Source organism: Amphibalanus amphitrite, unplaced genomic scaffold (genome assembly GCF_019059575.1).
Source record: "Amphibalanus amphitrite isolate SeventyFive unplaced genomic scaffold, NRLGWU_Aamphi_draft 000430F_arrow, whole genome shotgun sequence".
Classification (NCBI taxonomy): domain Eukaryota; kingdom Metazoa; phylum Arthropoda; class Thecostraca; order Balanomorpha; family Balanidae; genus Amphibalanus; species Amphibalanus amphitrite.
The window spans coordinates 229,395-245,757 of NW_024881924.1; positions in this window are offsets into that span (position 1 = coordinate 229,395).

Consider the following 16,363-nt stretch of genomic DNA (forward strand, 5'->3'; position numbering starts at 1 on the left):
TTCTTCGCTGGTAAAACTGAGCGAAATCAGAGCCGGAAGGTCACTGACCTTTGGCAATGAATACCGAAACAGAGCACCGCCGGCCAGGAGGAGTCGCCAAATTTATTCTGGCAATAACTCAGCCGCTACTGGGCCGATTTTAACGAAACTTGATTTATTACGCTGCGCGTAATGCTGTCCCTCTAGTCTATATTATAAATCCTAAAAAGTACCCCGCCCATGCCGTGTGCGACGTAGTCAATTTGTAGCGCTTATTGCGGCGGCGTCCGTTGAGGTACAGTCTTGAAATTTTACAGAGATGTGGGCCACCTTTACACGTAGGTCGTATTAACTTTTGGACATGATGCGGCCAGGGGTGCGCCCTTGTCGCGTGCGAACGTGCGCCATAGGGTTAACATTAAAAACGGCAAAAACAGACTCGGCACGGCACCCCCCCCCCATTCGAGTTCGGGGTTCGGCCGCCTCAAATGGGCCCCAAATCCTTAGACCGCCGAAGACCGTGTAAAAATGAGCTGAAATGATTATTGAAAAGACCGGGAGGGCCCGTCTCGTGCGTAGGTTCATATTAGTTCATAAAATACCCAGTAGCGCAGCCAATGTGAATGTGTTTAAATTTCAATGGCACTTAAAACGCCTCAAAAAGCCCTCAGATGGTGTCACAGGGCCCCTAGATGTTCTCGAAGGGCCCTCATTTAGCGTCAAATGGCCCTCATCTGGTGTGAAAGGGCCCTCAATCACAGATGGCCTCCAAGGGCCCTCAGATTGCCTCAAAGGGCCCTCAGCTGACATCAAACGGACCTCAGAAGGCCTTAAAGGGCGTCAAAGGGCCCTGAGCTGGCGTCAGAGGGCCCAGCTGATGTCAGCACGCCCTGAGCTGGCGGCAAACGGCCCTCCTTAGGTCTTAGAGCCTAGAGGACCCTTAGCTGGTGTCAGAGGGCCCTTAGCTGGTGTCAGAGGGCCCTCAGCTGGCGTCAAATGAAAATCAGAAGGCCTCAAACGGTCCTCAGCTGGAGTCCAGCGGTCCACAGCTGGCGTCAAGCGGCCATCAAAAGGCCTCAAAGGGCCCTTAACTGACGCTAAACGGCCCCCAAAAGGCCTGAAAGGACCCTCAGCTGGTGTCAAAGGGCTCTTACCTGACGTCAATAGCGGCTTGGCAATAACGGCCCTGAGAGACCTTGCCGGCCCCTGGTTATCTAAGGGACTCCTGCAGTTATCTGGGGGGGGGGGCGGTTACTGAGGGTCCCCTGGTCACCTGGTGGGACCCTGATCAATTGAAAGCCCCTGGTCACTTGAGAAGCCCCTGATTACCTCACAAGTCCCTGATCACTTGGAGTCAGTGGCATATCCAAGGAGCAAGGGGCACGTGCCCGTTCTCGAGTTTAGGGTTCCCTCGGACCCGAGGGGCCCTGCGGCACCAATTAGTGGCAGAGGGTCCGCGCTGGCCGCGCTTCAACTCAGAATGACGCCACAGTGCTTGTGAGAGCACCTCATGGCCTCCTAAGTCCTATGTAGCCACACTTGTCTCCAGAAAGGCCCAATGCCGGTTTCTGAGAGACCTTGCCGGCCTCTGAGGGCCCTTGCCGGCAAATAAGGGATCAGCTGCAATGGCCCCACACTGTCTGTGATTGCCCACTCGGCCCACACTAGTGTTTCTGAGGGCCCCCACACGACGGCACCTGCGAGGCCCCTCAGCCATAAGGGCCCTACACCAGTGCCTCTTAGAGGCACTGGTGTAGGCCCTTATGTACACCCTTATGTGGTGTAGGGCCTATATTACATCGGCGGCTCTGAGAACCCCTTTCCACATTTTTTGAGGGCCCTACGCTAACGCCTCTGACGGCCACGTATCATTGACTCAGGTATTGACGAAGTGTCATTTCTAATCTTCCTCAGGTAAATGATAGTAATTCGTATTCGTTTCGGGCTACACTGAGGTAAAAAATTGTTAAAAACCAAATATTTCGGCTTTATTGAGTAGCCTTGTTCACTGGCTTGAAATATGAAATACAAAAAGACGATACAAATGTGATGACATGCGAAACAGGCTCGTGCTATCAATGATCTGTGACTTCCTTTTTTTACACTGTGCATACGCTGAAACAACCATACAGTTCAAATCATCACACATCGTTATGACAGTCGTAATAAAATATTATACATCGTCTGATTCGTATCATCGTCGAAAGTCGGAATCGTATAAGCGCCAGACGGTCTCTTATAAAAATGCATTAAAACCTGTACTTTGGCTATCATGCAAAGACAAGAAAGAGTACCTAGATACTTTTGAGATGCAAAAAAACAACAACAACTATGGTTCCCATTTTCTCTATAAAACTAACACATGTCAACACAAAGCAACGTCCCAAATCGGGCTAATGGTAGCTTTGCCCACCCCCCTATTCATTGCTGACTGACTCTGAGGGCCTCTTATCAGCCTAGCCTCTGAATACCCTTTGCCGGTCAATGAAGGGCCACTTTCTACTTCACTTGCAGGGCCACAAACATGCCAATGATGGCTCCACCAGTGTCTCTGAGCCCTAAGGCCCCGCAACGGCGGCTGTGAGGACCCCACACCAGCGCAGATCTGACGACCTTTCACCTGAACCTCTGAGCGCACCAAACACCGGTGACTCTGAGGAGCTCGCTCGCCTTGCTCGCTCGTAAAATACCGTGCATATTAAAGGTAGTGTGCCACCTTTCAAAGATTTCCCATTTTATTTTTCCCTGATGACGCACCACCACCGCACCACAAAGTATGAGCAGCGTATTTGGAAATTCCGACCTCGATGAGCATCAGAAGCCACCTGACAGGCGTGTTCGAAACCAGGGGCCCGGGAACGATTTTCAAGTGGAGGGGGGGGGGGGAGGGCGAGACTAAAATACCTGACATGATGCATATGAAGCAGTGGCGTAGCTAGGGGTCTAAGGGGACACGTACCCCCCCCCCCCATCGCATTCAAAGGGACCGTCGGGTCCGAGAGGCCCTGCGGCGCCATTTGACCGCTGAAGGTTAACGATGGCCATATTTCGACTAGCTCCATGGGGCTCGTTAGAGCACCTCATGGGCCCTCAATAACCACACTTAGATCTCCATAAGGGCCCCACGCCGGCTTCTGAGGGCCTCTTGCCGATTTTAACCCGCGCCCTGCTGGGGGGGGTGTTTGAACACCCCCCTTGTGGTTTTTCGCGAATATCTCAAAAACGGCGGCGCGGAGCGCCGCCGTTTTTGGTACACCTTATCATACATCAATTCTACACATGTTGTGAAAATTTCAGACTAAGGTCATTCAAGGTCAGGTCACCAGGTCACTTGAAGTGACCTCACCTCATAAAAAGTTTCAATGTCTGTCATAGCTACACCGAGTGACCGATCGCTTTGAAACTTTCAGCGATTGCTAAGAGCAATAGCATGTACGAAATGTATATCTCAGAATTTTGATATCGATGACCTAAGGTCAGGTCAATTTTGCGACCTCCCCATTATAAGTCAATGGGAGAAAATTGAAATGCGCCTCTTTTGGACAAAAGACATTATAAACACTCCCAAACTCCGAATTACAAGTGGTTTAGACACACTGAACATGAAAATGGTGTCCGTGACCCTTGTTTATGCCCTGAGGTCATCTTAGGTCACGAATGGTATCTAACAGTTTTTCGCAAATAACTTTTGATAGAGGCATGCTAGAGCGATGAAAACGCCTTAGATGTGTTCAGCCCGACGATACGGATCGACTGATATGCAACATGACCCTTTCCGGTCAGGTCATGACCTTGACCTGAGGTCAAATTTTCAAGTTGACCTTTCAAGGTCAACTTGTAGTTCATTCGATGCGTCTTGACGAGAGGAACACAATGCCGGTAAAAGTAAGCTCGTAAAATGCTTGGGTCAAAAGTTATTGCAGAAAAACTGTTTCCGAAAAAATCGGCTATTTTTGCAGTTTTTGCCCCATGCAGGCAAAACCGTTGACGTTAGGTCAAATCTGAGAGAATTACTCAGAAAGGGCTTTAATAGGGCTATCGAATGCGCTTTTCCGCGGCGCTGTAGCTCTATTGGTTCTCGAGTTATGCGTCGGCTTCTTGGAAATTTTCGACATTCAACCTGGAAATCGGCGAAATTTTGCCTTCAATGACCTCTGGTGACCTGACCTTTGACCTGACCAAAAATTGACCGAAGTGATTTCGTCATTATTTTTGACGCTCTTCCGAACGCCGCCTTCCGCGTATCGCTACGTGGCCCAGGAGCCGAGTTACAAGGGGGGGTGTTCAAACACCCCCCCCCCCCCAGCAGGGCGTGGAAATCCAGGACCTCCAGCCGGGCGCGGGTTAAGGGCCCCTCGGTGGTCTCCAAAGGCCCGTTACTGGCCTCTGAGAGTTCTTACCGGCCTATGAGGGGCCAGTTCTAGGGAAATTTCCCGCCTGTGATTGTCACACACTTATTTTTCTGAGGGTCCCATAACGGCAATTGTGGGGACCCTCATCGGCGCCTATGAGGGCCCACACCGGTGTCTCTGAGCGTTTCACACCCCCAACTCTGAGTGTCTACACCAGTGCCTTTTAAAGTCCTATTACGGCGGCTCTGAGGACCCAACAGTCAACACCTGCGCATCTAAAGGCCACCCACTGGTGAATTTTGAGGGCCCCACACCGGTGACTCTGAGCCCTGAGGGCCCCACTGGCGTGTAACAGTACCATGCCGGTCTCTAAGGACCCCACAAGACTTCTTATGCCGACCTAAAGGGCCCCTTGCCGGTCACTGAGAACCCCCTGCCGGCTGCCGGCGTGTAGAGGGTTCGCGTCAGCAGCTTTCACCTGCATGGCGGCCCCACACCAGTGCCTCTAAAGGCCCCTTACCGGCGGCTCTGTGGGCCCTACGCCGGTGATTCTGAGGGTGCTACCGATAACCGAAGGCACCACACCAAGCTCTTAGTGTCGCTGAGCTTTAATCTCATACCGGACTTCCGAGGGCGCCACGTCAGTGCACTCATTGACCCACACCCCTCCCTTACACCCGGAGCTATAGGTATAACTGTGTTATACCTATAGCAACGATTTTACCACCGTTGCACGTTATATATATATATATATATATATATATATATATATATATATATATATATATATATATATATATATATATATATATATATATATATATATATATATATATATATATATATATATATATATATATATATATATATCTCAAAGTTGACTCAAAATGGTCCAGTATAAAATCTGGCCTGCCAAACTTATGGCCAAGGCCAGGCCCAAACCAAAGCGGGATGACAATAACAGATGTCGTCAAATCGATACCTACTGTATCAGCAGAAACCATTCAGATGGCTAGGAAAATGCCGTGTGTCGATGCTTAGATGCATAAAGGAAACAAGAAGGAAATAAGTCCGGAAAAGGGAGGATAGAGCCTTTCTCGCTGCCTCAATATTGAGGGGGCGCCGCCCCCTCGGCTCTCAAGTTGGGGGGGCAAGCGCCCCCGCTGCCCCCCTGTTCCCGGGTCTATGTTCGAAACCGCAGGAGATGATGATGAACGGGTTTATCGAAACTTGATTGGATGAGCTTATCGGTAATAGCGATTTTAGTGTGTGCATTTATTGTTCATAGTGGTGTGAAATGTGGATGGGGTACGACCGACAACCCGTCGGGGCGAATTTAGCACTGAGGTACTCAAAATTTGAAGAATTTAAGACGTTTCCATGAGTTTTGAAGGTATGGATGAGTTCTAAAAATCCGGTTCTCCTTATCCGGGTCATTAACTCTATATGGTCCAGGAAAGTTGGCACACTACCTTTAGGCCAAGGGGCAATGCTGGGCATCGCCGGACCGCAGGTTGTTTGAAAAAAAAAAAACGCAGAAACGCATCAGGGGCCGTTGGAAGCAGGAACTGAGCTGTTTACGACACTACTAACCGTTCTCTAACCTAACCTAACCAAGCTCGTTGCTCAACGCCTTCATGGTTAAAATCCGGTTTAAATGACGGGGAACCGCGTAACGTCGCGAAAATAAAAACCCACGAATTCCAAAGTATGTGCAAAATGTAGAGCTCCTCCAGATCTAACGTCCGTGACAGAATCCAAGCTCGTGGCTCTTTAACTTCATGGTTAAAATCCGGTTTAAATGACGGGGAACCGCACAACGTCGCGAAAATAAAAACCCACGAATTCCAAAGTATATGCAAAATGTAGAGCTCATCCAGATCTAACGTCCGTGGAAGGATCCAAGCTCGTGGCTCTTTAACTTCATGGTTAAAATCCGGTTTAAATGACGGGGAACCGCATAATGTCGCCAAAATAAAAACCCACGAATTCCAAAGTATGTGCAAAATGTTGAGCTCATCGAGATCTAACGTCCGTGGAAGAATCCAAGCTCGTGGCTCAACGCCTTCATGGTTAAAATCCGGTTTAAATGACGGGGAACCGCATAACGTCGCGAAAATAAAAACCCACGAATTCCAAAGTATATGCAAAATGTAGAGCTCCTCCAGATCTAACGTCCGTGACAGAATCCAAGCTCGTGGCTCTTTAACTTCATGGTTAAAATCCGGTTTAAATGACGGGGAACCGCATAATGTCGCCAAAATAAAAACCCACGAATTCCAAAGTATGTGCAAAATGTTGAGCTCATCGAGATCTAACGTCCGTGGAAGAATCCAAGCTCGTGGCTCAACGCCTTCATGGTTAAAATCCGGTTTAAATGACGGGGAACCGCATAACGTCGCGAAAATAAAAACCCACGAATTCCAAAGTATGTGCAAAATGTAGAGCTCCTCCAGATCTAACGTCCGTGACAGAATCCAAGCTCGTGGCTCTTTAACTTCATGGTTAAAATCCGGTTTAAATGACGGGGAACCGCACAACGTCGCGAAAATAAAAACCCACGAATTCCAAAGTATATGCCAAATGTAGAGCTCATCCAGATCTAACGTCCGTGGAAGGATCCAAGCTCGTGGCTCTTTAACTTCATGGTTAAAATCCGGTTTAAATGACGGGGAACCGCATAATGTCGCCAAAATAAAAACCCACGAATTCCAAAGTATGTGCAAAATGTAGAGCTCATCCAGATCTAACGTCCGTGGAAGAATCCAAGCTCGTTGCTCAACGCCTTCATGGTTAAAATCCGGTTTAAATGACGGGGAACCGCATAACCTCGCGAAAATAAAAACCCACGAATTCCAAAGTATGTGCAAAATGTAGAGCTCCTCCAGATCTAACGTCCGTGGCAGAATCCAAGCTCGTGGCTCTTTAACTTCATGGTTAAAATCCGGTTTAAATGACGGGGAACCGCATAACGTCGCGAAAATAAAAACCCACGAATTCCAAAGTATGTGCAAAATGTAGAGCTCATCGAGATCTAACGTCCGTGGAAGAATCCAAGCTCGTGGCTCTTTAATTTCATGGTTAAAATCCGGTTTAAATGACGGGGAACCGCATAACGTCGCCAAAATAAAAACCCACGAATTCCATAGTATGTGCAAAATGTAGAGCTCATCCAGATCTAACGTCCATGGAAGAATCCAAGTTCGTAGCTCTTTAACTTCATGGTTAATATCTGGTTTAAATGACGGGGAACCGCATAACGTCGCAAAAATAAAAACCCACGAATTCCAAAATATGTGCAAAATGTAGAGCTCATCCAGATCTAACGTCCGTGGAAGAAACCAAGTTCGTGGCTCTTTAACTTCATGGTTAATATCTGGTTTGAATGACGGGGAACCGCATAACGTCGCGAAAATAAAAACCCACGAATTCCAAAGTATATGCAAAATGTAGAGCTCATCCAGATCTAACGTCCGTAGAAGAATTCAAGCTCGTGGCTCAACGCCTTCATGGTTAAAATCCGGTTTAAATGACGGGGAACCGCATAACGTCGCGAAAATAAAAACCCACGAATTCCAAAGTATGTGCAAAATGTAGAGCTCATCGAGATCTAACGTCCGTGGAAGAATCCAAGCTCGTGGCTCTTTAACTTCATGGTTAATATCTGGTTTAAATGACGGGGAACCGTATAACGTCGCGAAAATAAAAACCCACGAATTCCAAAGTATGTGCAAAATGTAGAGCTCATCCAGATCTAGCGTCCGTGGAAGAAACCAAGTTGATGGCTCTTTAACTTCATAGTAAATATCTGGTTTAAATGACGGGGAACCGCATAACGTCGCGAAAATAAAAACCCACGAATTCCAAAGTATATGCAAAATGTAGAGCTCATCCAGATCTAACGTCCGTGGAAGAATCCAAGCTCGTGGCTCAACGCCTTCATGGTTAAAATCCGGTTTAAATGACGGGGAACCGCATAACGTCGCGAAAATAAAACCCACGACTTCCTAAGTATGTGCAAAATGTAGAGCACATCGAAATCTAACGTCCGTGTAAGAATCCAAGCTCGTGGCTCTTTAACTTCATGGTTAAAATCCGGTTTAAATGACGGGGAACCGCATAATGTTGCCAAAATAAAAACCCACGAATTCCAAAGTATGTGCAAAATGTAGAGCTCATCCAGATCTAACGTCCGTGGAAGAATCCAAGTTCGTGGCTCTTTAACTTCATGGTTAATATCTGGTTTAAATGACGGGGAACCGCATAACGTCGCGAAAATAAAAACCCACGAATTCCAAAGTATGTGCAAAATGTAGAGCTCATCCAGATCTAACGTCCGTGGAAGAAACCAAGTTCGTGGCTCTTTAACTTCATGGTTAATATCTGGTTTTAATGACGGGGGACCGCATATCGTCGCGAAAATAAAAACCCACGAATTTCAAAGTTTATGCAAAATATAGAGCTTGGAATACTTTAGAGCACATACTTTGGAATTCGTGGGTTTTTATTTTCGCGACGTTATGCGGTTCCCCGTCATTTAAACCGGATTTTAACCATGAAGGCGTTGAGCCACGAGCTTGGATTCTTCCACGGACGTTAGATCTGGATGAGCTCTACATTTTGCATATACTTTGGAATTCTTGGGTTTTTATTTTCGCGACGTTATGCGGTTCCCCCTCATTTAAACCAGATATTAACCATGAAGTTAAAGAGCCACGAACTTGGTTTCTTCCACGGACGCTAGATCTGGATGAGCTCTACATTTTGCACATACTTTGGAATTTGTGGGTTTTTATTTTCGCGACGTTATGCGGTTCCCCGTCATTTAAACCAGATATTAACCATGAAGTTAAAGAGCCACGAGCTTGGATTCTTCCACGGACGTTAGATCTCGATGAGCTCTACATTTTGCACATACTTTGGAATTCGTGGGTTTTTATTTTCGCGACGTTATGCGGTTCCCCGTCATTTAAACCGGATTTTAACCATGAAGTTAAAGAGCCACGAGCTTGGATTCTTCCACGGACGTTAGATCTGGATGAGCTCTACATTTGGCACATACTTTGGAATTCGTGGGTTTTTATTTTCGCGACGTTATGCTGTTCCCTGTCATTTAAACCGGATTTTAACCATGAAGTTAAAGAGCCAGGAGCTTGGATTCTGCCACGGACGTTAGATCTGGATGAGCTCTACATTTTGCACATACTTTGGAATTCATGGGTTTTTATTTTCGCGACGTTATGCGGTTCCCCGTCATTTAAACCAGATATTAACTATGAAGTTAAAGAGCCACGAACTTTGTTTCTTCCACGGACGCTAGATCTGGATGAGCTCTACATTTTGCACATACTTTGGAATTCGCGGGTTTTTATTTTCGCGACGTTATGCGGTTCCCCGTCATTTAAACCAGATATTAACCATGAAGTTAAAGAGCCACGAGCTTGGATTCTTCCACGGACGTTAGATCTCGATGAGCTCTACATTTTGCACATACTTTGGAATTCGTGGGTTTTATTTTCGCGACGTTATGCGGTTCCCGGTCATTTAAACCGGATTTTAACCATGAAGTTAAAGAGCCACGAGCTTGGATTCTTCCACGGACGTTAGATCTCGATGAGCTCTACATTTTGCACATACTTTGGAATTCGTGGGTTTTTATATTCGCGACGTTATGAGGTTCCCCGTCATTTAAACCAGATTTTAACCATGAAGTTAAAGAGCCACGAGCTTGGATTCTTCCACGGACGTTAGATCTCGATGAGCTCTACATTTTGCACATACTTTGGAATTCGTGGGTTTTTATTTTCGCGACGTTATGCGGTTCCCCGTCATTCAAACCAGATATTAACCATGAAGTTAAAGAGCCACGAACTTGGTTTCTTCCACGGACGTTAGATCTGGATGAGCTCTACATTTTGCACATACTTTGGAATTCGTGGGTTTTTATTTTCGCGACGTTATGCGGTTCCCTGTCATTTAAACCAGATATTAACCATGAAGTTAAAGAGCCACGAACTTGGATTCTTCCACGGACGTTAGATCTGGATGAGTTCTACATTTTGCACATACTTTGGAATTCGTGGGTTTTATTTTGGCGACATTATGCGGTTCCCCGTCATTGAAACCGGATTTTAACCATGAAGTTAAAGAGCCACGAGCTTGGATTCTTCCACGGACGTTAGATCTCGATGAGCTCTACATTTTGCACATACTTTGGAATTCGTGGGTTTTTATTTTCGCGACGTTATGCGGTTCCCCGTCATTTAAACCAGATTTTAACCATGAAGTTAAAGAGCCACGAGCTTGGATCCTGCCACGGACGTTAGATCTGGAGGAGCTCTACATTTTGCACATACTTTGGAATTCGTGGGTTTTTATTTTCGCGACGTTATGCGGTTCCCCGTCATTTAAACCGGATTTTAACCATGAAGGCGTTGAGCAACGAGTTTGGATTCTTCCACGGACGTTAGATCTGGATGAGCTCTACATTTTGCATATACTTTGGAATTCGTGGGTTTTTATTTTCGCGACGTTGTGCGGTTCCCCGTCATTTAAACCGGATATTAACCATGAAGTTAAAGAGCCACGAGCTTGGATTCTGTCACGGACGTTAGATCTGGAGGAGCTCTACATTTTGCACATACTTTGGAATTCGTGGGTTTTTATTTTCGCGACGTTACGCGGTTCCCCGTCATTTAAACCGGATTTTAACCATGAAGGCGTTGAGCAATGAGCTTGGATTCTTCCACGGACGTTAGATCTGGATGAGCTCTACACTTTGCATTTACTTTGGGATTCGTGGGTTTTTATTTTCGCGACGTTATGCGGTTCCCCGTCATTTAAACCGGATTTTAACCATGAAGATCAGCTCAAAAGTTAAAATAAATGTCATATTCGTGTTAAGCATGGTCAACTTAACCCATGCCATGAATCTGAAGTGATTTGGAATTCGTCGCTGAATACGTATACGTATACGTCGCTAAGTTCACGGACATCAGACAGGAGAGATTCAAAATTAAGAGAGGCCAACTGGTCTTCACCTCTTCAAAGTTGTTAAATGGCCATGCAGTCTTGTCCTTCAGACAATAATTATTTAGGCCTATGCACCACCCGGCATTGTAGGGTGAACGCGACACCCGGCGTGAGAGGGGGTGTGGGGATTGCCTCCTAACCCGCACGATAAAGAACCCATGGTGTAGTTCGTGAAGAGTAGGCCATGTGCCGGCACCATGGCAAAATTAATCCCAAATCGAATTTATTGTCTTGATGGAGGACAAAGTGATATCTTAACAATCCTTTAAAGTAACTATAACGTAAAACTAATTCTAACAGTAGGTAAAGTAAGTCCCAGGATCCCACTCACCTCCCAAGAAACCCACAACGCGTTACCGAACACTTTAAAGGTCAAAATTTTAGAACTCACACACACTTAATTAAAGTAAATGAGCACTTGCAATATCAAAATTCTAGCAATTCGATATTTTTCTAGCAAACAGATTCTTTACAGGCGGCCGAATGTCCAATGGACAGGGACGCCTTAAAACCTCATTTTCACATTCACTCACAGATCAGCTTTTAGGTGACAGACACCCAGAGCTATTAGCACTTCTCTTCAGATATTTACAAGACACTAAGCTAACAGGAGCACTCTAAAGCACACATAAACGAACAGTTAAGTGCCGTGCCCAACATCCCAACAGTTGACTTAGCGGTAATCACACTAATTATTTAGGCCCATGCACCACCCGGCATTGTAGGGTGAACGCGACACCCGGCGTGAGAGCGGGTGTGGAGATTGCCTCCTAACCCGCACGATAAAGAACCCTTGGTGTAGTTCGTGAAGAGTAGGCCATGTGCCGGCACCATGGCAAAATTAATCCCAAATCGAATTTATTGTCAAAGTGGAGGACAAAGTGATATCTTAACAACCCTTTAAAGTAACTATAACGTAAAACTAATTCTAACAGTAGGTAAAGTAAGTCCCAGGATCCCACTCACCTCCCAAGAAACCCACAACACGTAACCGAGCACTTTAAAGGTCAAAATTTTAGAACTCACACACACTTAATTAACACGCGCAGTGGAAGGGTTGCGAGTACTACGCCCAGTGGAAGGGGGGGGGGGCGGATGTCGCCCCCCTAAGATCTCAGCTCCCGCTGGAGCTAGAAAGACGAAATTTGGAGGGTAGGTGGGGGCCATAGGGAACTCTGTTGTGTGTGAATTTCATGACCCTAGGTCAATATCTTCAAGGTCAAATGAGGTCAAATGAGGTCAAATCTGCCATATTAGCGACTTTTTTGCGTTTACACGCCGATAACTCAAAAAGTTACCGGCCGATTGTTTTTAATCTTTCACTATACGAAAAAGCAAACATTTGTGAGTATGTATGGTGAATTTCTAGACAATCCAACAATAAATATGGCAGCTAGAAGCCTGCTAAGGGTAAGATGTCGCCGGCTGAAGCGGCATCGGCCGACGCGGGAAACGCGGCAATCACAATTTTGTGTTTACACACTCATAACTCAAGTTGTTACCGGCTGATTTTCAAAATTCTTTGACCATATGATTGCCTGTACATTTATCAGTCTTCTCACCGAATTTGACGCGAATCTAATATAATCAGCGGTAAGGAGCTCGATGTAAAGACGGAACCGTCCCGCCCCGGCACAGTCTACAATTCAGGCGGCGCGTAACGGCTAGCGCCGGCCGGCGAGTTACCTAAGTGTGGAACTACAAGTCGATTCTAGGGCTCTGATTGGTGACTTTGGTCGGGGGATGACGCTTATAGCATGACGTCACTCGCGTACTTGGCCGGACCAACGGCGCGGTGCAGGCGCGCCGAGCCAACCCAGAGGCTCTCAAACTCAATTGTACAGATCCTGCGCATTGAATGGCGAAACTTCGGCGAGTTCGCTTGAGTTTGGAAGCCCCTGCCAGATAACTGGAGACGGCCGGATTATTTGCTGGACAGTGGGCAGCGCAGATGGCGATTGACGGTGCCAAAAAGATGATAGGGAAAAAGTGGTTGAGACTTGAGCAGTGAATTATAAGCCTGTTGCATAGCTGAGTGGTAAATTGTAAAATACTTAAGGTTCGAAGAGATGCAGTGTAGTTTAGCCGACTCCGGGGCATTCTGCCGAGTTATGTAAGGCGGAAGGGTCGCAACTCGCAAGTCGTTTGTTTACATGATTGCCTGATTAAAATGTAAAGCGTACCTAAGCGTACCTGTATTATCAACTAATGTTTAGTTGATAATACAGCGAGGTTGGGCATCTGCTCAATCCATTTCTTCTCTGCAATAGCGCATTCGCCACTTTAATTCATTGTAAGAAGCACTGGGCTGCGCCGCCTGTTAATTATTCCGAAACCACCAGTGAATTGTCACAGTCACTCACAACAATACGAATCGTTCAGTCGTGCGCTGGGGGTCCGCCAAGTTTGAGTGTGCTGCAGAATGCAGACTGGACCGCCGAGAATATAACACTTCCGTCTCCCTGGGCGAGCGGCGCATTGGAGCCGAAGGAAACTGCTTCAGTTTTTTTGTGGGGAAGATACCCATGTTTGAAAATTATGTTCTGGAATGATGCGATAAGGAAAAGGACGGTTTCTTGAATTGAGGGCTGTGGAGAAGAAGCAGATTTTCTCATTTGCTACCCGATACAACGCGAAAAGACGCAAATGTTGCACATTGGGTTTAATAAGTCTAATAAAAGGTAAGGGACTTCGTGAATCATGCCTAACTGACCGCGACCCAGTTATTTCCCACTGCAGGTATAGTAGGTACTAGACCTGTAGGTACCTGTAGGTAGATACTCATTTGTAAACAGAGCGTTCCACCAACCCTCGCCAGAAATTCAATCAGCAGTTGCTTATCTTAAAACGTTTGAGTGCACCTAACAACCTTTAAAAATGACGTCCTCCCTTTCAATGGTTCGTTCGAAGACACAAAGCCAGAAGCAGCCAAGCAATATCGGAATCCATTGCGCAGTGTGTCGACTGTCGGATGTGCCCATCCACATAGCATGGCACACACTGCTAAATGCAGGTAAGCTCACCTACACATTAGGTATTCGAAGGACTTGATAGCTCATACACATGGAAGAAACGCATGAAATGTGATTAATGGCTGCAGCAGAAGTTTGGCGTCCGATGCCTCTTCGCCAAGTTAAGACCATGCCAATCTCGGCCAGTCTGCCGCCGCGCCGGCACTGGCTGTGGTGTGACGTCATCCGGCCGGCTCGGCGCTGGGTAGTTCCACACTTAGGTAACTCGCCGCCGGCCGCCGCGCCGCCGCGCCGCCGCGGCGGCAGGATGTTTGACTTTACACCGCTATTACTAGAAAAGTTGTGAACGGATTTTCTTTCTTCTTGCACGAGAAGATCCGCAATTCAATTCTGGACAGGTAGCCGAAATTTCACATTGATATTATGCTTGCGGCGCGAGTTATTGGCGAAAAACGGGAGGGGTGGGCGAAATCCGCCCCCCTTCCACTGCGCGTGTTAACCCTCGCATGTGTAGGGGGGGGGGTCGGATGGACCCCCCCATGGTTTTTCGCGAATAACTCGCGTAAAAAGCGGCCGATCGCGACGAAACTTTCAGTACCCTCGCATTGATCAATTTTACACCTACCCTGAAAATTTCATGACCCTGACCCCAATGACCTTTGACCTGTGACCTCTTTTCCGAGACCATGTTTGGCCGGAATCGCGATTCGGCGTACGTCGGCTCGCATTAGCCGCGCGTTTGCAAGCTTTTCGTGGTTTCAAACGTTCAAACATGTGATGTGATGTTGCTCCCATGCATTAGGGTGGGTGTCAAGGTCACCTAAAGGTCAGGTCAGGTCATTGACCTTTGGTGACCTCAGGTGACCTCGGTTCACTTTTTCGAGTTTTACATGTTTCTAGGCTAGTTTTTGGAGCTGAATTCGAATTTAGCAACCATTTGAACATTTACGAAGTAGTTTTGGTGCCTTCGTAACATGTTACGAAGCTGTCAGAGGCGGTTGACACGTACTACGAATACCCGTCACGACGCCTACTGGTTGACCTGACCTGACCTGACCCGACCTGGTCTAAATGCTTAAAGACATCATCTGTGATCAAAACTAACACGATATTCGTGATCAGCACCCCGAAAAACCCCTTAGCAGCCACACTTTACGACTTTCTAATAGGTCCCGATTTTCCCGACTTTGGGTCATTGACCTGACCTGGAAGGTCAACCAATGACCTAGGACCTTAAAATTGGGTATCATCGGCTTCCTCTCGTCACGGGCAACACGCTCGTTTTTTCCGCGAAGCTCTAGCTCGATCAGGGGCCAAACGGCAAGGGGGGGGGGGTCCAACCGACCCCCCCCCCTACACATTAGAAGCTGGAAAACGCCGCACACATGCGAGGGTTAAAGTAAATGAGCACTTGCAATATCAAAATTCTAGCAATTCGATATTTTTTCTAGCAAACAGATTCTTTACAGGCGGCCGAATGTCCAATGGACAGGGACGCCTTAAAACCTCATTTTCACTTACTCACAGATGCCACTGTTTCAAAGGCCAATCGTATGTTGGGACTGCTCATGAGAAGCATGCAGGTGTCCACTCATGCACATAGAGTTAAATTCGATCACGCTGCATGTCTAATCGCCTACAAGGCACACGTGCGATCTGTAATAGAATACTCGAGTGTAATATGGTCTGGTGCCGCTGTCACCCACTTGTGTAGATTTGAGCGTCTCCAACCTCTATTCTTGATGTGGCTGGGAGCTAGAACTCAGCCTTCATGCCCGCCTCTCGACTATCAGTCCCTGCTGTGCAAGTTTGGTTGCGCATCTGTTAAGACCCGCCTTATTCAGTCTGATTTAATGTTTGCGTGTTCAGCACTGAGGGGGCACCTATAGACTGCGCTGAGATATCGGGACTGTTCCCTTTATCCGTACCAGGCCGACGCACACGACGCCCTGAGCTGTTCCACGTACAGGTCTTGCGGGTTTTAGCGGTAGGTTTTGCACCTAGAAAATTTAGTGTACTTCAGGCTAT